The following is a 21748-nucleotide window of genomic DNA, read 5'->3' on the forward strand; positions in this document are numbered from 1 at the left end:
TCTGGTTTGCAGAGATGTAGGGACCCCATCTTTGGAATCCAAGTCTAACAATATGTCTTCTACCTGCATGAGACATTTCGTGAAATTCAGACGTTGCTAACGGCCATGGCTGAGATTTATGTACGTCAGCATAACTACCATTGAAATTACCCAAATAAACAGGTTTTTGTGACCCTAGGCTATGACCTCTTCGGCCTAGGGGCCCGAAACTCACCAGTCATGTTCCCCCTAAGGGTCCCTACAATGCTAGAAAGTTTGCCACTGCTGAGCAATTGCCCTTTGAAAAGATGTGAGATTTTGGAACTGTAAATAGGAGGCCCAATGAAAGCCTATGCAGGATTTTACCAAATTTGGAGCCCTGTAACTCTGGTTTGCAGAGATGTAGGGAACCCATCTTTGGAGCCCAAGTCTAACAATATGTCTTCTACCTGCATGAGACATTTCGTGATATTCAGACGTTGCTAACGGCCATTGCTGCGATTTATGTACGTCAGACTCGCCACCATTGAAATTGTCCAAATAAACAGGTTTTTGTGACCCTAGGCTATGACCTCTTCGGCCTAGGACTGCATTGAACGCGACCCACGCATTGTGCGCATTCTGGACAACACCAATTACTGTTTATTGTTTATTGAACCTCTCATCTGTATTACATTTATGACTGCATGGCGACAAAATGCAAATTGCTATCCGCACGCTTCTTGTCCTCATGCAAGGCCTGGGTTGTTGTGTCTCAAAGCGTGGCCTTCTCCTCCTGTGCCGCCCTCCTCCTGTTCCATCACGTGTGCTGCTGCTGGGTTAGCGTTACCGGTCCTTTTTCCTGGAACCTCTTATCTGTATTACATTTATGACTGCATGCCGACAAAAAGCATGTTACCTGTGTAAAGAAAACAGACATTTCCCGCATTTAAAAGACAGTTTTCCCTTTGAAACTTTAAAATCGATTTTCTCAAAAACTGTAAGCTCTTTTTGCTAAATTTTTTTTCCTCTTGTACCCACTCCCAAGGTGCACATACCCTGTAAATTTGGGGTATGTAGCATGTAAGGAGGCTTTACAAAGCACGAAAGTTCGGGTCCCCATTGACTTCCATTATGTTCGGAGTTCGGCTCGAACACCCGAACATCGCGGCCATGTTCGGCCTGTTCGGCCCGAACCCGAACATCTAGATGTTCGCCCAACACTAGTGTGTGTGTGTGTGTGTGTGTGTGTGTGTGTGTGTGTGTGTGTGTGTGTGTGTGTGTGTGTGTGTGTGTGTGTGTGTGTGTGTGTGTGTGTGTGTGTGTGTGTGTGTGTGTGTGTGTGTGTGTGTGTGTGTGTGTGTGTGTGTGTGTGTGTGTGTGTGTGTGTGTGTGTGTGTGTGTGTGTGTGTGTGTGTGTGTGTGTACAGGCCAGGCCACAGTCATTGCTGGGCCTTGCAGTTCTACTATCCTCGTCTATCTATTACAAGTCGGCACACTGTCTAGCATCATAAGCTGTGCTTAGCTTCCAACTGTATCTGTTATTGATATCTGTGTGGGTTACACACTGCATACAGGCCACAGTCAGTCACTGACCCTTGAAGTTCTACTATACTCTTCTAACTATTGCAAGCAAGCCAGCACACTGTGTATCATAAGCAGTGCTTAGCTTGCAACTGTATTTGTGATTGAAAGTACTATAGGATATCTCTGTGTGTGTGTTAAAGTACACAGCCCAGTGATACACACACACACACACACACACACACACACACACACACAGCTGCTGTGTATTCGACACTGATTGAGTGCCTCTTTGTGATTACACACACTGTCTACCACTATTGAATACTGTTAGTACTACTGCATATCCCCCCATATGTAATACAAATAACAGGCAGAGGCAGGGGCAGGCCACCCAGCAGGTGTGTTCAAGGTCATGCTGACGTGATTTTGTGTAGCCCTCGACCAAAGTACAGTGTTCTGAAGGCACGTACCCTCAAACCCCAAGATTCTGGGGACATAGTTGATTTCATAACACAGAACACCTGATCTTCCTCAGCCTCTGCATTGAACCGTGACATATCTTGCTCCTCCTGCTCTGATGCGGGCACACCACTTAACACTCATCCGGCAGCCATCACCGCTACTACTAGCACCACAGCCACTCCACTTGAGCTGTCGGAGTAGTTATTCACACATGTTTGTGGGGAATTAACTGATTCACAACCATTATTGTTACAAGATAAAGGTGCTGAGGATGTTACACCACCTCATACGTCTGAGTTAGGCATCAGAGTTGTAAGGTGTGAGGATGATGATGTACCTGTTGTTGGTGCAGTTTTGGAGGTGTCTGATAGAAGCAAAGCTGTGGAGGAGGAGGATGATGATGATGATCCTGCCATGGAAGTCACATGGATTCTCAATAGACAAGATGAACAGGGTAGTTCAGAGGGGGAGTCAGAGAGGAGGAGACGAGTTGCTGTGAGAAGCAAGGGGAGCTGGTTGGAAACAGCTTGTGGTAGTGTTCGGTGGCATGTATTGCCACCTAGGGACAGCCAGCCAACACGCCCTTCAACGCCAGCTGCTGCCGCCTCCTCCAAAATGCCGTCATCCCAGAGATCAGCAGTATGGCCTTTTTTGTGTGCCTCTGCCTCAGATTGCAGTGATGCCATCTGTACTATCTGCTACAAAAAAATTACAAAAAAATTGAGTCATGGAAAAAGCAACACCCACCTAGGGACATCACACTTAGGAAGGCACTTGATCAATAAGCACAAACACCAATGGGCAGCACACTAATGCAAAGCCACCCTCCGCCTCCTGTTCCTCCTCCCGGGACAGCATCTTCAGTTGCTTTATCCTCTGCTGCCCTTGCACCTTCACAGCCACCCTCCTCCACTCCACCTCTCACCTTGAGCAGTTCCTGCTCCTCTGTCCCCAGCACCCAGGTGTCCATTAAGGAAATCTTTGAGCGGAAGAAGCCAATGTCTGCCAGGCACCTCCTTGCCCAGCGTCTGACAGCTGGCTTGGCAGAACTATTAGCCCGCCATCTGACCACGAATGCCTGGTCTGCAAAGCAAGATCAGGGCAGGTACATTACTTATATGGCACATTGGGTCAACCTGGTGACTGCTGGCAAGCATGGAGTACCTGGCTGTGCAGCGGACTTGGTGGTGACACCTCCACGGCTTGCAGGCAGGCCTGCTACCACCTCCTCTTCTTCTCCTCCTACTCCACCTGCTACATCCTCTTTGCTGTCATCCTCCTCCTCCTTGGTTAAGTGCTACTGTACTGCTGCATTCTCCTTTCAAACTGCACACCCCCAGCTCCCCAGGGCCTATTCTGCATGCCAGGTACAACGGTGTCACGCCATCTTGGACATGTCTTGCTTCAAAGCTGAGAGTCACACTGGAGCAGCACTCCTGCCCACTCTAAACAAACAGGTGGATCAGTGGCTGACCACGCAGCAACTGGAGATTGGCAACATGGTGTGTGACAACGGCAGCAATCTCATTTTGGCTTTGAGTTTGGGCAGGTTGACATATGTGCCCTGCATGGCACATGGGCTGAATCTTATAATCCAAAGATTTGTGTGTAAGTTCCCAGGCTTACAGGAGGTCCTGAGGCAGTCCAGGAAGGTGTGTGGGCATTTCAGGTGTTCCTACATGGCCATGGCGCGCTTGTCTGATATTGAGCGCAAAAAGAACTTGCCAGTGAGGCGCTTGATTTGCAAACCACTTCGCATCCAGACCTTGTTTCCCCCTGATGGACCAGAGCAGTTTTTACAGTTTAGCTATGTCCTTATTTAATCAGAAATAACTTTACCCCTACTTATGACACAGAAATGAGATATATATTGTTTTTTTTTTCAAAACAAACAAGACTTTCATTGTATGCCATTTTTTCCCTTGAACTATTTTGTTTTCTATGAATTTTAATGGGAAAACAAGGAAAAAATAGAAAAAACACATTATTTCTCAGTTTTACCAATTCCAGTTTAAAAATAAAAAGTGCTACTGTAGAAAAGAAACACAAATTTTGTTTGGCTATTCTTACCACTTATCACAAAACTTAGATTATGTTCCTGTCACATTTTATGGTGAAGATATTTCATTTTGAAATACTGCTAGAGTGTATTTTTCACTTTGAACTAAGTAAGTACTAAGAAGGTATTTTTAATGGTAAAAAATCAATCTCATTAGCTCAGGAAACATATGGAGGAAAAAAATGTTTTAGCCATATATTTAGGAATGGGTTCTTTACAGTAAGAGTGATTAAGAAGTGGAATGCATTGCCACAGGAAGTAGTTATAGCAAATCGTATACCTGCATTTAAAGGGGGCTTAGATGCTTTCCTTGCGTTGAAAGACATCCATGGCTACAATTACTAGGTAATTGTAACGATCGGTGAAGCACAGAGAGGGTCTGATTACCGGTGATCTGCAGTATGACTGGGAATACAGATATATACCAGATTATAAGTGATCTGCAGTATCACCGATAATCCGATATACCAGCTAACCTCTGTTCACCTGAGTACAGTGTAGTGTTTGGTGTAACAGTAACACTTAGAGGACTAGGCCTCAGCGCAGTAAGGAGTACTGCACGGATTCCTTCCGAAGACCTGAACTCTCCAAGACGGGAGGAGTCAGGTTGAGAGTAGGAAGGATTGTCTGAAAGTGACACTCTGGAGGAAGTGTCACTAACAAGACGGGGAACCGCCTTCAATAGTAAGGTCGGTTCTCGAGGTCGGACAAGCCAGGTCGTAAACACACGGACAGATAAAGTACAGATTCAGAAGGCAGAGGCGGAGTCTAAGGTACAGGCAGGGTTCGGCAACAGGGTATCAGATATATCGAGGTACAAGATCAGGATGCAGAAGCAGAGTCTAAGGACGAGCCAGGGTTCGGCAACAGAGTGTCAGAATGGCAAGGTACAAGATCAGAGTTCAGGGGGATAGTCAGGCAGGCAAAAGGTCATAACAGATAATCACAGTCAAACTAGTACTTTAAGCTATCAACAGAATCTAGCTAAGTGTAGGATTACAGCTCCAGCTGGTCCCGGCACACTTAAGGATCTGACTAAGGGTCTGAGTGCTCCCACGTAGTGTTCGCAACGCCAGACAACCAGCAACTGAACATCCTGCAGTATATATACACATAAAGCTGCCCAGCTCCTCCCTAAGTGCTGGACCAATGAAAAGTGAAGCCAGCGTCAGCTCACCAGCCTGGTCAGCTGACTCACTTCTGGCTGTCATATAATCCCTGCCTGAGTGCGCGCGCGCGTCACTCTAAACCTGGAGGGACTATGTGTCTCAGCCACACCAGCACCGCTCTGCGGTGCCTCTGCAATGGGGCCATGCGCACTCCGCGCTCCGCCATGCCCTGCACGGGGACAGCCGCCTCAGACTGAGTGGAGACGGCTGCCTCCCCGTGCTCTGCCACGCCGTGCGCGGAAAGAGCCACCTCCCATTGACTTATGGCGGCGGCTCTTCCGCGATTCTTAACAGTACCCCCCCCCCCCTGAGGAGTGGACTCCGGACAGCTCCTTCCAGGCTTTTCCGGATACAAGGCATGAAACTCCTTCCTTAATTCGTCCGCATGCATGCGACTCCCCGGTACCCATTGTCTCTCCTCAATGCCATACCCTTTTCAGTGCACCAGATATTGTACTGAGTTTTGTACAATGCGTGAATCTAATATCTTTTCCACCTCGTACTCAGGTTGGTCATCTATCATCACAGGAGGAGGAGGAGTAGGGCCCACATGAACTGCCGGTTTGAGCAGGGATACGTGAAATGATCTCACCCCACGCATGCTGGCGGGAAGATCAACGGCATAAGTAACGTTGTTGATTTTTTTTGTCACAGAAAATGGACCCACAAACCTGGGGCCCAGTTTGGCAGATGGCTGTTTTAGGGTCAAGTGACGTGTGGACACCCAGACTAAATCCCCTGGCTGAAACTTCCATTCCAAGGAACGTTTCTTGTCCGCTTGACCCTTTTGACTTTGAAATGCCTTCTTCAAATTCTCTTTAACCATTCCCCAATTGTCCCTGAGTGACCTCTGCCAATCCTCCAGTGCTGGAAACGGAGTAGAGGCCACTAGCAATGGGGAGAACTTAGGCAACCTCCCGTTTACTATCTGGAATGGAGAGAACCCCGAGGAGGAACTTTTCAAGTTATTGTGTGCAAACTCCGCGAAAGGCAAGAACTTGACCCAATCGTTCTGTGCCTCAGCAACATAACACCTCAAAAATTGTTCCAAAGCCTGATTGACCCTCTCCGTTTGCCCATTGGTCTGTGGGTGGTAGCCTGACGAGAATGACAGCTCCATGCCCATTTGATGACAAAATGCCCTCCAAAATCCGGACACAAATTGGACTCCCCTATCTGACACAATGTTTTCCGGAATGCCATGCAACCGGAAGACGTGAACGATGAACAATTCGGCCAGTTCCTGAGCCGCGGGGAGTCCTTTCAGGGGCACAAAATGGGCCATTTTGCTAAAGCGGTCGACTACCACCCAAATGACCGACATGCCTTCAGACCTGGGCAATTCCTCCACAAAATCCATGGACAGATGGGTCCATGGCTCGCTCGGGGTGGGCAAAGGCTGTAACCTTCCCACAGGTGCCAGCCGGGAGGGTTTACTTTTAGCACATACCGCACATTCCCTGACAAATTCCTTGCAGTCTGTTGCCAAGGAAGGCCACCAAGCACACCTGGCAATCAGATGCTGCGTTCTGGCAGCACCAGGGTGACCCGCATTCTTATGGCCATGAAACATTTGTAAAACCTGTAGACGAAAAGGCAGTGGGATAAACAAAACCCCCTCAGGTTTTCCCTCAGGGACATCCTGCTGAAAGGGATCCAGAACCTTTGTCCAATCCTCCCAGGTCTCTGTGGCTCCTAACACTAACCTCTGCGGGATGATGGACTCAGGAGCGGGGGGCTGTGCTGTCTCTAATTCGAAACATCTGGACAGGGCATCTGCCTTGATGTTTTTGCTGCATGGAGTGTACGTGATAATGAATCTGAACCTCATAAAAAATAAAGACCAACGGGCCTGACGGGGACTCAGTCTCTTAGCCCCCTCGATGTATTCCAAATTCTTGTGATCAGTGTAAACCGTGATCGTATGTTCTGCCCCTTCTAACCAATAGCGCCATTCTTCAAATGCCAATTTAATGGCCAGAAGTTCCCGGTTGCCTATGTCGTAGTTTTTCTCTGCCGTTGAAAACCTACGGGAAAAATAAGCACATGGGTGTAATCTGCCCTGCAACCCTGACCGCTGAGACAGCAACGCCCCCACCCCAACCCCCGAGTCGTCAACCTCCACAATAAAGGGAAAGGACGTGTCTACATGTCTCAAAATAGGCGCTGAGCAAAACAATTTTTTCAAGTGAGAAAAGGCTGCCACAGCCTCAGGGGACCAGTGGTTGGTATCTGCCCCCTTTTTTGTGAGACTGGTAAGGGGGGCAATTATCGTGGAGTACCCCTTTATGAACCTCCTATAGTAGTTCGCAAAACCCAAAAATCTCTGCAGGGACTTCAACCCCACTGGCTGTGGCCATTCCAGAACAGCTGTGACCTTGGCAGGATCCATTGACAGGCCTGAGGTGGAAATCACATACCCTAAAAACGTGACAGTGGTCACCTCGAAAATACACTTCTCCACCTTGGCATAAAGCATATTTTGCCTCAATTTGTCCAACACAAATTTAACGTGGACCCTGTGCTCGGAGAGGTTGTTGGAATAGATTAGTATATCGTCGAGGTATACCAGCACAAATCTACCCAACACCTCCCTAAATACCTCGTTGATTAATTCTTGGAAGATGGCTGGCGCATTGCACAACCCGAAGGGCATCACTAAGTACTCGTAATGCCCGTCGGGTGTGTTGAAGGCCGTCTTCCATTCATCGCCCTTTCTAATGCGGATCAGGTTGTATGCACCCCTCAGATCTAACTTTGAAAAGATCTTAGCGTTTGTGACCTGCGTGAACAAATCGTCTATCAATGGTAACGGATAACGATTCTTCACCGTGATTTTATTCAAGCCACGGTAGTCGATGCAAGGTCGAAGCCCCCCGTCTTTTTTCTTAACAAAAAAGAAAACGGCCCCCGCAGGTGACCGGGAGGGGCGAATGAACCCTTTGGCTAGATTGTTACGAATATACTCCTGCATCACCATCTTCTCTGGTCCAGACAAATTATACAGGTGACCCCTAGGGGGCATACAACCGGCACGGAGATCGATGGGGCAATCGAAAGGGCGATGAGGAGGTAACTTGTCAGCAGCCTTGGGACAGAATACATCCGAGAACTTGGAGTATTGCTCAGGAACACACTCCACATGAAACTTGGTCTGACCTAATGTCACTTTCCCTAGACACTGCTGGGAACAGAAGTCTGACCAACTAGTTAATTGTCCTGCAGCCCAATGAATCTGTGGCGAATGGAGCTGCAGCCAGGGCATACCTAAAACAATTGTGGAGGTAGTCATGTGTAATACAAAAAAACTTAAACTTTCTTTATGCAGAACCCCAATAGTGACTTCCACCTCTGGTGTCTGAGACAGCGGACGGTCCCTTTGTAGCGGGGAGTCGTCCACAAAAGAAACCTGGATAGGTGGTCTTACTGGGGTGAGTGGAATACCCAACTTCTCTGCAAACTCGGAACACATAAAATTAGCCGCGGAGCCTGAATTAACAAAGGCCTCCGTGGCTTCAGATTTGTCCCCCCACGTAATCGTACAAGGAAGGAGCAAACGTTTTTCTTTTAGGGGTATGAGTTGGGCGCCTAGGGTGCCACCCCTTACAACTCCTAGGCGGTAGCGTTTTCCGGCTTATTCGGCTTAATAGGGCAGTCTCGTACCCTATGCCCCCCTTCACCACAGTACAAACATAATTGTTCAGACATTCTCCGTCTTCTCTCCACTTGGGTCAGCTTAGACCGACCGATCTGAATCGGCTCAGATGTAGGCAAGACCGGAGAAGATGAGACAGAAGGAGATGGAGTTACTAGGGGTGCAGCGGGAGGTGCTGCGTAAGAAGTCAACCTGACACGATGACTGCCCCTAGTCTGTCTCTGATGGCGTAGCCTTCGGTCGATTCGAATGGTCGAAGAGATGGCCTCATCGACTGTTTTGGGCTCGGGTTGACTTAACATTAGGTCGGAGACCTCATCCGACAACCCAGGCAGGAAATAATCCAACAGGGCATAGGTGTCATATCTAGCCGTAACTGACCATCTACGAAATTCGGACGCGTAATCTTCGACTGGACCCTTGCCTTGCCGTAAGAGCTTAAGCTTCCGCTCAGAGGTCGCAGCAAGGTCTGGGTCGTCGTAGATTACTGCCATGGCTTTAAAGAATTCCTCTACCGAGGTCAGGGCTGTATCCTCGGGGGGCAGGCTATACGCCCAAGTCTGAGAGTCACCGGACAACAAGGTTTTGATAAACGTGATTCTCTGGCCCTCGAAACCAGAGGATCGGGGTCTCAATTCAAAATATGATAACACTCTACTCCTAAAATTGCGGAAGTCAGATCTGTGGCCTGAGAACCGTTCAGGAACGGGCATGCGTATGTCCAGGCTAGGAGGGGACCGCACCTCGTCCACTGACGTCTGGAAGGTTCGTACTGACCCTGACAGAGCCTCAATCAATGCCTTGTGTTCACGCAGCACTCGATTGACATTATCCACCGAAGTGGCAAGTTCCCCCAGAGGACCAGTGCGTGGGTCCATTTTGTTTTTAGGTCTGGCGTTCTGTAACGATCGGTGAAGCACAGAGAGGGTCTGATTACCGGTGATCTGCAGTATCACTGGGAATACAGATATATACCAGATTATAAGTGATATGCAGTATCACCGATAATCCGATATACCAGCTAACCTCTGTTCACCTGAGTACAGTGTAGTGTTTGGTGTAACAGTAACACTTAGAGGACTAGGCCTCAGCGCAGTAAGGAGTACTGCACGGATTCCTTCCGAAGACCTGAACTCTCCAAGACGGGAGGAGTCAGGCTGAGAGTAGGAAGGAGTGTCTGAAAGTGACACTCTGGAGGAAGTGTCACTGACAAGACGGGGAACCGCCTTCAATAGTAAGGTCGGTTCTCGAGGTCGGACAAGCCAGGTCGTAAACACACGGACAGATAAAGTACAGATTCAGAAGGCAGAGGCGGAGTCTAAGGTACAGGCAGGGTTCGGCAACAGGGTATCAGATATATCGAGGTACAAGATCAGGATGCAGAAGCAGAATCTAAGGACGAGCCAGGGTTCGGCAACAGAGTGTCAGAATGGCAAGGTACAAGATCAGAGTTCAGGGGTATAGTCAGGCAGGCAAAAGGTCATAACAGATAATCACAATCAAACTAGTACTTTAAGCTATCAACAGAATCTAGCTAAGTGTAGGATTACAGCTCCAGCTGGTCCCGGCACACTTAAGGATCTGACTAAGGGTCTGAGTGCTCCCACGTAGTGTTCGCAATGCCAGACAACCAGCAACTGAACATCCTGCAGTATATATACACATAAAGCTGCCCAGCACCTCCCTAAGTGCTGGACCAATGAAAAGTGAAGCCAGCATCAGCTGACCAGCCTGGTCAGCTGACTCACTTCTGGCTGTCATATAATCCCTGCCTGAGTGCGCGCGCGCGCGTCACTCTAAACCTGGAGGGACTATGTGTCCCAGCCACACCAGCACCGCTCTGCGGTGCCTCTGCAATGGGGCCATGCGCGCTAACCGCCGCGTCCAACGCGGCGGTTTTTCCGCGCTCCGCCACGGGGACAGCCGCCTCAGACTGAGTGGAGACGGCTGCCTCCCCGTGCTCTGCCACGCCGTGCACGGAAAGAGCCGCCTCCCGTTGACTTATGGCGGCGGCTCTTCCGCGTTTCCTAACAGTAATGCCCAATGATGTTGATTCAGGGATTTTATCTGATTGCCATCTGGAGTCGGGAAGGAATTTTTGGGGCTAATTGGACCATGACTTGTAAGGGTTTTTTGCCTTCCTCTGGATATATGAGGGAGCAGGCTGGTGTTGTACTTTGTTCTCTGGTTGAACTTGATGGACGTATGTCTTTTTTTTAACCCAAGTAACTATGTAACTTACACTACCTGATCCATGTATACACACGCAAGATGTTTTCAAGCACTTTATGCCTCCAATTCAGTGGTGCTCGGATAATTTCCCTGATCACAGAATAACCGTGATTCACTAGCATGTTTTCACTATTCAATTGCCGAATCCGAAGCCCTGATCGCTTTTCAATCACTGTATTCAGCTACAAGGCAGCCGTGATTACAAATATTCAGGCCGTGATCACGCTCATGATCGCGGTTGAAAGCCGTGATTAGTTAGATCGTGATTGGGCGGAAATGCAGTCCTTGGGCCACTCAGAGGCCCCCAGCAAGGCCCTAGAAATCAATCATAGGAGGGGAGGCTATGCCCTCCCCTACTGTATATAAATTGGCGGCTATGATGAAAAGCTCCATCCTTGCTAGACTGTGGCACTGAGAGGATCATCTCCAGGCCATTTGTTGCTAAAGCAAACGCGTTTTGTCCTAAAAACATTGCTTTAAGTGCTCTTATACTGTAGTATATACTTGTATTCAGCTAGCTAGCCAGTGAGTGATTACTAAAGTTAGTTGCAGTCAGTGTAGTGGTCAGTGAGAGAGTGTACTGAATATTGATTGCTGTGCTTAGTGCAGTGCAGGCAGGTTCACTGATTCTATCTACTACTGCTCTATTACTGACTGTATACTTGTATTTAGCTAGCCAGTGAGTGATTAACTTAAGTTAGCTGTAGTCAGTCAGGCTGATTCAACTTCACACTGATTCTACTGCTCTATTACTTTATATTTGTTAGCTAGCTAAGCAAGCCAGCCAGTGATCAACTTCAGCTAGTTGCTTCACTGCCACTGTTCAGTTACTAAGTTTAATCAGTGACATTGTACTGTCCTATTAGTGCAGGCAGACCGCTGTCCACTAATTTGTTTGCTCTTTATTATTTTACTGTCTGTATATCACTTGTATTCAGCTCATTAGCCAGTGATCAACTTCAGTTAGTTAGTTGTATTCACTGCCACTGTTCAGTCACTAATTTTAGTCAGTGACATTGTACTATCCTATTAGTTGTAACGCTCGGTGAAGCACAGAGAGGTCTGATTACCGGTGAACTGCAGTATCACGGGAAATACAGACGTATATCAGATTATATGTGATCTGCAGTATCACCGATAATCCAATATACTAGCTAACCTCTGGCCACCTGAGTAGAGTGTAGTGATTGGTGCAACAGTAATATGGAGGACAAGCCTCAGTGCAGCAAGGAGAACTGCACAGATTCCTTCCACAGGTCTGAGCTCTCCGAGACGGGAGGAGTCAGACTTACAGTGGGAAGGAAAGTCCGAAAGTGACACTCAGGCGCAAGTGTCACTAACGGGACAAGGAACCGCCTCCAATCGTGAAGTCGGTTCTCGAGGTCGGGCAAGCCAAGTCGTAAACACACTGACAGATAAGGTACAGATACAGTAGGCAGATGCGGAGTCTAGGTGCAGGCAGGGTTTGGCAACAGGTATCAGAAATATCGGAGTACAAAATCAGGAGGCAGAGGCGGAGTCTAGGTACAGGCAGGGTTCGGCAACAGGTATCAGAATAACGAGGTACAAGGTCAGAGTTCAGAAGGATAGTCGAGGCAGGCAAAGGTCATAACATATAATCACAATCAAACTAGTACTTTAAGCTATCAACAAAATCTAGCTTAGTGTAGGATTACAGCTCCAGCTGGTCCCGCCACACTAACGGATCTGACTAACGGATCTGGGTGCTCCCACGTATGTGAACGCAACGCCAGACAAGGAACAAATGAACAGCCGGCAATATATATACCTAAATGCCTTTCAGCACCTCCCTAAGTGCTGAACCAATAGGGAGAGGTGCTGGCGTCAGCTGACCAGCCTGGTCAGCTGACTCTCCTCAGGAAGTCATAAATTATGTCTGAGTGCGCGCGCGCGCGTCACTCTTACTCCTGAGGGACTACATGTCCCAGCTCCAGCTGCCCCGCTCTGCGGAGTCTCCGCAGCGGTTTTATGGGCAGCAACCGCCGCGTCCCACGCGGCGGTTTCTGCGTGCCCTGCCGACGCTTGCCCGGAGAGAGCCGCCTCATGCAGAGGAGAGGCGGCAGCCTCTCCGTGTGTGGCAAGCGTCTGTACGCGGAAGGAGCCGCCTGCCGCCGGATCATGGCGGCGGCTCTTCCGCGTTCTCACAGTACCCCCCCCGAGGAGTGGACTCCGGACAGCTCCTTCCAGGTTTCCCTGGATGTAAAGCATGAAATTCCCTAACCAAGTCATCCGCATGCATACGGTTCCCAGGTACCCATTGCCTTTCCTCAATGCCGTACCCCTTCCAATGTACGAGATACTGCACCGAGTTTTGTACAGTACGTGAGTCAATGATCTTCTCCACCTCATACTCGGGTTGGGCATCGACTAAGACAGGAGGAGGAGGAGTGGGGCCCACCTGGACTGCGGGTTTGAGAAGTGATACGTGAAAGGACCACACTCCACGCATGCTGGTAGGAAGATTAATGGTATATGTGACATTGTTGATCTTCCTATTAACTGGGAATGGGCCCACGAACCTGGGACCAAGTTTGTCAGAGGGTTGTTTCAGGGTCAGGTGACGGGTTGACACCCAAACCAAATCTCCTGGTTGGAATTTCCACTCTAACGAGCGTCTCTTGTCAGCCTGACTTTTCTGACTCTGAAATGCTCTCACAAGGTTGTCTTTTATGGTCCTCCACATGACCCTAAATGTCCTCTGCCAGGCCTCCAAGGCTGGGAACGGACTGGACGCAACCGGCAGCGGGGAAAACTTAGGTAACTTCCCGGTCACTATCTGGAACGGACAGAACCCCGAGGAAGAACTCTTTAAGTTATTGTGCGCAAATTCTGCGTAAGGTAAGAATTTAACCCAATCATTCTGCGCTTCAGCCACGTAACATCGTAAGAATTGCTCTAAAGACTGGTTGACCCTCTCAGTTTGGCCATTAGTCTGTGGGTGGTAACCCGACGAAAATGACAGTCCCATGCCCATTTGGCGACAGAATGCCCTCCAAAATTTTGAGACAAACTGGACTCCCCGATCGGAAACTATGTCCTCCGGAATGCCATGCAACCGGAAAATATGAGTGATGAACAGGTCGGCCAATTCCTGGGCCGAGGGGAGTCCTTTCAAGGGCACGAAATGGGCCATTTTACTAAAGCGGTCGACTACCACCCAGATGACCGACATGCCCTCCGACCTCGGAAGCTCCCCCACAAAATCCATGGACAAGTGGGTCCATGGCTCACTCGGGGTGGGCAAAGGCTGTAAAGTACCAACAGACGCCAGCCGGGAGGGCTTGCTTTTTGCGCACACCGCACATTCCCTGACAAACTCCTTGCAGTCGGCTGCCAGAGAGGGCCACCACGCACACCTTGCCACGAGATCTTGTGTCCTAGACGCCCCAGGATGTCCCGCATTCTTGTGTGAGTGAACCAACTCCAAGATCTGGAGCCGAAAGGGCAGCGGGATAAACAAAACCCCCTCAGGTTTTCCTTCTGGGACATCCTGCTGGAAAGGACCCAAAGTTTCCTTCCAGTTCTCCCACGTCTCGGTAGCGGCTAGCACCAACTTCCGTGGAACAATGGTCTCAGGAACAGAGGGCTGTGCTGTTTCTGGTTCAAAACACCTAGAGAGTGCATCCGCCTTGGTATTTTTACTACCAGGAGTGTATGTAATCAAGAATGTGAACCTCGAAAAAAATAACGACCATCGAGCCTGTCGGGGGCTTAATCTTTTAGCCCCCTCGATGTACTCGAGATTCTTGTGGTCGGTATAAACCATGATCGTGTGCTCCGCTCCTTCCAGCCAATGACGCCACTCCTCGAAGGCTAATTTGATGGCAAGGAGCTCCCTATTACCTATATCATAGTTTTTCTCTGCCGGAGAGAACCTTCGGGAGAAATAGGCACACGGGTGTAATCTCCCCTGAAGACCTGAACGTTGGGACAGCACAGCCCCCACTCCAACTTCTGAGGCGTCTACCTCAACTATAAATGGAAAAGAAGTGTTCACATGCCTCAATATGGGTGCCGAACAGAACAATCTTTTTAGAACGGTGAATGCCTGTACGGCCTCGGGAGACCAGTGAGTGGTGTCTGCCCCCTTCTTAGTAAGACTGGTGAGGGGTGCAACTACTGTAGAGTACCCCTTAATAAACCTTCTATAGTAGTTTGCAAACCCCAAGAAACGTTGTAAAGACTTTAACCCCACCGGCTGCGGCCACTCCAAGACTGCGGAGACCTTAGCAGGGTCCATAGACAGGCCCGAGGTAGAGATTATATATCCCAGGAAAGCTACCGACGTGACCTCGAAAATGCATTTTTCCAACTTAGCATATAATAAATTCTGCCTCAGCTTGTTCAATACCCATCTGACATGAGTTCTGTGATCAGAAAGATTGTTAGAAAATATAAGAATGTCGTCGAGGTAAACCAGAACGAACTTCCCCAACACTTCTCTAAAGACCTCATTAATAAGTTCCTGAAAAACGGCCGGGGCATTACATAACCCAAAGGGCATCACCAGGTACTCGTAATGCCCGTCCGGAGTATTGAAGGCCGTTTTCCATTCGTCACCCTTTCTGATCCGTACAAGATTGTATGCCCCCCTTAAATCCAGTTTCGAGAATATCCTAGCCTCCGTGACCTGTGTAAAAAGGTCATCTATTAAGGGCAACGGGTAGCGATTCTTTACTGTGATCTTATTAAGCCCCCGGTAGTCGATACATGGCCGTAAACCCCCATCTTTTTTCTTAACAAAAAAGAACCCTGCCCCGGCGGGTGACCGAGATGGCCGAATGAAGCCCTTGGCTAGGTTCTCACGAATATATTCTCCCATGGCCACTTTCTCGGGTCCCGACAAATTATACAGATGGCCCCGGGGAGGAACACAACCTGAACGGAGGTCGATGGGACAGTCGAATGGCCGATGTGGGGGCAGTTTGTCAGCTGCCTTGGGACAAAATACGTCGGCATATTCAGAGTACTGATCTGGCACACCTCCCACCTGAACTTGGGTTTGCCCCAATGTCAATTTTCCCAAACACTGTTGGAAACAATGCGGTGACCAGGAGGTTAACTGCCCCGTGGCCCAGTCTATTTGCGGCGAATGGGTTTGCAACCACGGCATGCCTAGGATAATAGTGGAGGTGGACATGTGTAACACAAAAAAACGTAATAGTTCCCCATGCAGTACCCCTATGGTGACTTTCACCTCCGGAGTCTGTGACAGTGGGCGTTCCCGTTGCAGCGGGGAATCGTCCACTGCCGTGACCTGAATGGGGGGATTCACTGGAATGAGGGGAATACCCAACTCCTGAGCAAATGCAAGATTCATAAAATTAGCCGCTGAGCCGGAATCAATAAATGCTTCAGTGGCTACTGACTTATTCTCCCATGTAATCGTACAGGGGAGAAGCAGTTTTTTCTCCTTAAGGGGTGAAAATTGTGTGCCTAGGGTGTCACCCCCCACTACTCCTAGGCAGACCCGTTTCCCGACCTGTTAGGACAGTTTCGCACCCTATGCCCTGCCTCTGCACAGTATAGGCACAGTTGTTCCGTCATTCTCCTCCTCCGCTCCACCTGGGTCAGCTTAGATCGACCAATTTGCATTGGCTCTGGTGGAGGCAAGGCCGGAGAGGTCGAGACAGACGGAGTTGTTGTTACTGGGGATGCAACAGCCGGTACTGTGTACGAAGTCACCCTGACCCGGTGACTACTCCTAGCCTGCCTCTGATGGCGTAGCCTGCGATCTACTCGAATGGCTGACGATATGGCTTCGTCAACTGTCTTGGGCTCGGGCACAGTCAACATTAGGTCGGAAACCTCTTCCGACAACCCAGACAGGAAGTAGTCCATGAGGGCAAAATTATCAAATCTCGAGGTGACCGACCACCTACGGAACTCTGCCGCATAATCCTCGACCGACCCTCTGCCTTGCCGTAAGAGTTTGAGCTTCCGCTCTGAGGACGCAGCAAGATCAGGGTCGTCATAGATTATGGCCATGGCCTTAAAGAATTCCTCCACTGAGGTCAAGGCAGTATCGGTAGCGGGCAGGTTGTATGCCCACGACTGGGAGTCCCCAGTCAACAAAGTTTTAACGAAAATGACCCGTTGGGTCTCAGTCCCCGAGGATCGGGGCCTTAACTCAAAATATGACAACACTCTACTCCTGAAATTCCGGAAGTCAGACTTGTGGCCGGAAAATTTATCAGGGACAGGCATACGGATGTCATCACTAGGAGGGGATCGCACTGAATCAACTGATGTCTGGAGGGTTCTCACAGAGCCTGATAAGGCATCAATTAAGGCTTTGTGCTGGCCTAGTGCTTGATGAATGCTATCCACCGAAGTGGCAAGCACAGTCAGAGGATCAGTGCGTTCCATCAGTATTTTTGGTCTGGCGTTCTGTAACGCTCGGTGAAGCACAGAGAGGTCTGATTACCGGTGAACTGCAGTATCACGGGAAATACAGACGTATATCAGATTATATGTGATCTGCAGTATCACCGATAATCCAATATACTAGCTAACCTCTGGCCACCTGAGTAGAGTGTAGTGATTGGTGCAACAGTAATATGGAGGACAAGCCTCAGTGCAGCAAGGAGAACTGCACAGATTCCTTCCACAGGTCTGAGCTCTCCGAGACGGGAGGAGTCAGACTTACAGTGGGAAGGAAAGTCCGAAAGTGACACTCAGGCGCAAGTGTCACTAACGGGACAAGGAACCGCCTCCAATCGTGAGGTCGGTTCTCGAGGTCGGGCAAGCCAAGTCGTAAACACACTGACAGATAAGGTACAGATACAGTAGGCAGATGCGGAGTCTAGGTGCAGGCAGGGTTTGGCAACAGGTATCAGAAATATCGGAGTACAAAATCAGGAGGCAGAGGCGGAGTCTAGGTACAGGCAGGGTTCGGCAACAGGTATCAGAATAACGAGGTACAAGGTCAGAGTTCAGAAGGATAGTCGAGGCAGGCAAAGGTCATAACATATAATCACAATCAAACTAGTACTTTAAGCTATCAACAAAATCTAGCTTAGTGTAGGATTACAGCTCCAGCTGGTCCCGCCACACTAACGGATCTGACTAACGGATCTGGGTGCTCCCACGTATGTGAACGCAACGCCAGACAAGGAACAAATGAACAGCCGGCAATATATATACCTAAATGCCTTTCAGCACCTCCCTAAGTGCTGAACCAATAGGGAGAGGTGCTGGCGTCAGCTGACCAGCCTGGTCAGCTGACTCTCCTCAGGAAGTCATAAATTATGTCTGAGTGCGCGCGCGCGCGTCACTCTTACTCCTGAGGGACTACATGTCCCAGCTCCAGCTGCCCCGCTCTGCGGAGTCTCCGCAGCGGGGTTATGGGCAGCAACCGCCGCGTCCCACGCGGCGGTTTCTGCGTGCCCTGCCGACGCTTGCCCGGAGAGAGCCGCCTCATGCAGAGGAGAGGCGGCAGCCTCTCCGTGTGTGGCAAGCGTCCGTACGCGGAAGGAGCCGCCTGCCGCCGGATCATGGCGGCGGCTCTTCCGCGTTCTCACATTAGTGCAAGCAGACCGCTGTCCACTAATTTTTTTGCTCTTTATTATTTTACTGTCTGTATATCACTTGTATTCAGCTCATTAGCCAATGATCAACTTTAGTTAGTTGGTTGCATTCACTGCCATTGTTCAGTTACTAAGTTTAGTCAGTGACATTGTACTGTCCTATTAGTGCAGGCAGACCAATGTCCACTAAATTGTGTGCTCTTTATCATTTTACTGTATCAATTGTATGCAGCTCATTAGCCAGTGATCAACTTCAGTTAGTTGCATTCACTGCCACTGTTCAGTTACTAAGTTTAGTCAGTGACATTGTACTGTTCTATTAATGCAGGCAGACCACTGTCCACTAATTCTGCCATTGCCTCCGCCACTTCTGGAACTGGTCCATGGCCAGGGAGAGGGCGCTCAGCTGTAGGGGGTGCAGCAGAGAGGCGTCTATCCATAGCACAGCCTGGGCCAAGTCAGCTGGCACCGGTGGCACCCATTTTCAACACCTTGTCTCACCATGTGGTCATTCAGGAGCTTGAATCACAGGCATTGATGGACATGATGACACAGGAGCAGCCCATTTTGAGTTTCTCACAGACCTCCGCTGTGAACAGCAGTCCCAGCAGCAGCAGCAGCCAACGCTGATGGTCAGCATCCCTCCCCGGATGAGAGCGTTCAGCCCCTCAGTCCACCATCAGGGCAAGTATTGATGGCTGCCGTTGAGATGATGGGGCCTGATGTGGAGGAGGAGCTTGGGCTTGGGCCAGCATACCAAGTTTATTTTGAGGACGATGAGGGGTCTGTGTCTGGGGATGTTGGGGTGGAAGAGGTGGGGGGGGGGGGGGGTCAGGAGAAGAGATGTTTTCTGAAGAAGAGGATGATTATCAGGACCGTACTTAACTGCCTGATGGCCCGGAAGACAGCTCAGGGGAGAATGAGTCACCTTCACTTAGGCAATTGTATCGCCAGATGTCAGGCAAAGGCAGGTCCAGGTGGGCATGGAAGACAGGCCGCTGCCTCAGCTGGCACCACCATCAGCAGCACCACCACCACCACGCAACCCCCAGCCAGAGGTAGAGCTGCTGCAGCCTCTGCATGCCGTAGGGGCCGGGGCCCCGGGTTCTTTACGTCCCCAATCTGGAATTTCTTCACAGTGTCAAGCCAGGATGAAACATATGCGTTGTGTAACTCCTGCAGTAAAAAATTGAGCCGGGGTAAAAGATTGGTACCTCCTCCCTCCAGGCCAACCTGAAGAGCACCCACTGCAATGACTGCAGAATTCAAGAGGCTGCAGGACCAGAAAGGGGGTGGTCAGAGCAGGAGACCTACCACCGCTGTAGCAGCATCCCTCCCTCAGGGTCGTGAATCTCCCGCTGCAGCAGCAGTAGCACGCAAGCGTTATTCGACCTCCATTGCTGCCTCGGCTACTCAGGACACAGACATTGATGCTGGCAGCCAGTCCTCGTCATTGGCCTCCTCTGTTTCCCCTGGAGCACATCGGCATCAGACCCTGCTGAGCAATAACTTTCAGGGTCTGACCAAGCCTCTGCCTCCTGGTCACAGGCGAATCAGGAAATTAAATGGCTTGCTGGCCCGGGCCATAGCATCACAGCTCCTTCCCTACTCCCTGGTGCAGAAAGGGAGCGATCTTTGCACCCTGCTCCAGTTTGGCATCCCAGAATGGCAAGTCCCAAGCCGCCATTACTTTTCGAAGACAGCCATCCCAGCACTCCACAAAGTTTGCGGTGGAAAACGTTGCGCCATGGGCGAGCGGGTCAACATCACCATGGACTTGTGGAGTAGCCATTTGGGACAGGCCGCTACCTGTCCTTTACGGCGCATAGGGTGACATTGGTGGAAGGGGGGAGGACAAGAGCACAGCAGGCCAGTTGGCGGTGCCACCACATGGGATCAGGGGGAATGCAGCAGGCTCCTCTGATCTCATTCCCTCCACACCCGCAAGCAAGCCCGCCTCAGCAGCAGTGCCAAGCCTCGGCACTGCCAAGTGCTGCTGAAATTAGTCAGCCTGGGGATGGAGAAACTTACGGCTGCCAACATCCTGGCCGCCCTCAGGCTGCAGGAGCAGAGGTGGCTGACCGCCAGAGGCCTGGAAGTGAGGTATGTGGCGGCCGATAATGGGGCCAACCTGGTGGCCGCAGTGCAGCAGGGAAACCTCCAGCACATCCCCTGCTTGGCCCATGTGCTTAATTTAGTGGTGCAGTGCTTCCTTTGCACCTACCGCAGGATGGGCATTCTGCTGGATGATGCCCAGAATGTGGTGTGCCATTTATGCGGCACCGCCGCTGACTTTGCAAAATTGGCCAACCTGCAGCGGAGCCTGGACCTGCCATCACACCGGCTAATTATTGATGTCCCAACTCACTGGAACTCAACTCTGGCAATGTTGGAGTGGCTGTTGCAGCACAGGACAGCTCTTACCAACTATATATGTAGTGAAGAGAACCAGCAACTCCAAGTGATTATCACCACAGCTCAGTGGACACAGATGCAGCAAGTGTGCCTGGTCCTGACTCCCTTCCTGCAGGGAACTAAGATAGTGAGCCGGGAGCAGGCATCCATTTGTGAGTGGGTGCCCTTGGTTTGCCTGCTGGACAGGGCAATGTCTGATCTAATGGAAGAGGGGGGAGCAGCCCTAAGGCAGCTTGATCAAAAGCAGGCAGCAAAATCCACCTCACAGGAGGAGGAGGACTTCGAGATAGTGGAGGAGAAGGAATTGGAGGTCCCTAATCTGAATGCTGGGTGGGAGCAGAAGAGCGCCACTGCCATTCTACGGGGGTGGCGGACTGAGGTGGAGGACACTCTGCAGGAAACTGAGGTGGAGGACACTCCGCAGGAAGAGGACGACGAGCATGTCCTCGGCGACGAAGATGTTGTTGCCGCCAATGCCCACCTGTTCTCCATGGCTGCTCACATGTTGCGCTGCCTTCGCAGGGACCCCCGGGTGATCCAGATGCGTGAAAGGGAAGACATCTGGATCACCTTGATGCTGGACCGTGTCTAAAGGAGAAGCTGGGGGAGTTTATGTCACCATCCACCACCGAGCAACGCACAAGGGAGTTGCAGGAGGCCCTTGTGCGCAGACTCTTGCAAGCATTCCCCCAGCCTTCCACCCCCACTGTTGCTGTTCTGC

The 21748-nt window shown here is 50.2% G+C and overlaps 1 protein-coding gene across 3 annotated transcripts in view; it reads right to left on the bottom strand.

Moving 5' to 3' along the window:
* The window catches only part of DRP2 (dystrophin related protein 2), a 697048-nt gene that overhangs the window by 445909 nt on the left and 229391 nt on the right, over window positions 1-21748 (bottom strand). The gene's annotated exons all lie outside the window — the stretch shown is intronic.

Source organism: Hyperolius riggenbachi, chromosome 8 (genome assembly GCF_040937935.1).
Source record: "Hyperolius riggenbachi isolate aHypRig1 chromosome 8, aHypRig1.pri, whole genome shotgun sequence".
NCBI classification, from domain to species: Eukaryota; Metazoa; Chordata; class Amphibia; order Anura; family Hyperoliidae; genus Hyperolius; species Hyperolius riggenbachi.